This window comes from Passer montanus, unplaced genomic scaffold (genome assembly GCF_014805655.1).
Source record: "Passer montanus isolate IOZ18808 unplaced genomic scaffold, ASM1480565v1 scaffold466, whole genome shotgun sequence".
NCBI classification, from domain to species: domain Eukaryota; kingdom Metazoa; phylum Chordata; class Aves; order Passeriformes; family Passeridae; genus Passer; species Passer montanus.
Genome location: NW_024369552.1, coordinates 16112 through 16954, shown reverse-complemented (window position 1 = coordinate 16954; position 843 = coordinate 16112). Strand labels below are relative to the sequence as shown.

Sequence of the window (843 nt, the reverse complement as noted above, 5' to 3'; positions counted from 1 at the left end):
ACAGGGACAGGGACAGGGACAGGGATGGGACAGGGATGGGACAGTGATGGGACAGGGACAGGGACAGGGACAGGGATGGGACAGGGATGGGACAGGAACAGGGATGGGATGGGATGGGATGGGATGGGATGGGATGGGATGGGACAGGGACAGGGACAGGGACAGGGATGGGACAGGGACAGGGGACAGGGACAGAAATGGGTCAGGGACAGGGGACAGGAATGGGGACAGGGATGGGACAGGGGACAGGGATGGGGACACAGATGGGACAGGGACAGGGACAGAGTGAGGACGGCTCCACCGGGGCCGTGCAGGGATTCCTCCGCCTCTCTGACTTCAGCTGACCCGGGACCCCCTGGGACCCCCAGATCCCCCGTTTTCCCATTTCTCCCCGTTTCCCAGGCACTGCCGGTGGAGAAGCAGCGTAACTCCGAACAGCTGCTTCTATTTTCCCATTTATCACTTTTTTTCTTGGATATTTCCTGTTTTTCCCATTTTCACCATTTTTTCCCCTGTTTTTCTCACTTTCCCCATTTTCCCCGTATTTCTCCCCAGGCGCTGGAGGCGGAGCGGCAGCGGAACCTGGCGCAGCCGCTCCCATTTGCCCATTTTTGCCCATTTCCCCCGTTTTTCTTCCCGTTCCGGGCGCTGGAGGCGGAGCGGCAGCGGAACCTGGCGCAGCCGCTCCCATTTGCCCATTTTTGCCCATTTCCCCCGTTTTTCTTCCCGTTCCGGGCGCTGGAGGCGGAGCGGCAGCGGAACCTGGCGCAGCCGCTCCCATTTGCCCATTTTTGCCCATTTCCCCCGTTTTTCTTCCCGTTCCGGGCGCTGGAGGCGGAGCGG

General features: G+C 60.6%; 1 protein-coding gene across 1 annotated transcript in view; it reads left to right on the top strand.

Moving 5' to 3' along the window:
• LOC120508291 (ranBP-type and C3HC4-type zinc finger-containing protein 1-like) overlaps nt 1-843 on the top strand; it is a gene marked incomplete at its 5' end in the record, with an annotated part of 14117 nt that overhangs the window by 8045 nt on the left and 5229 nt on the right. The gene's annotated exons all lie outside the window — the stretch shown is intronic.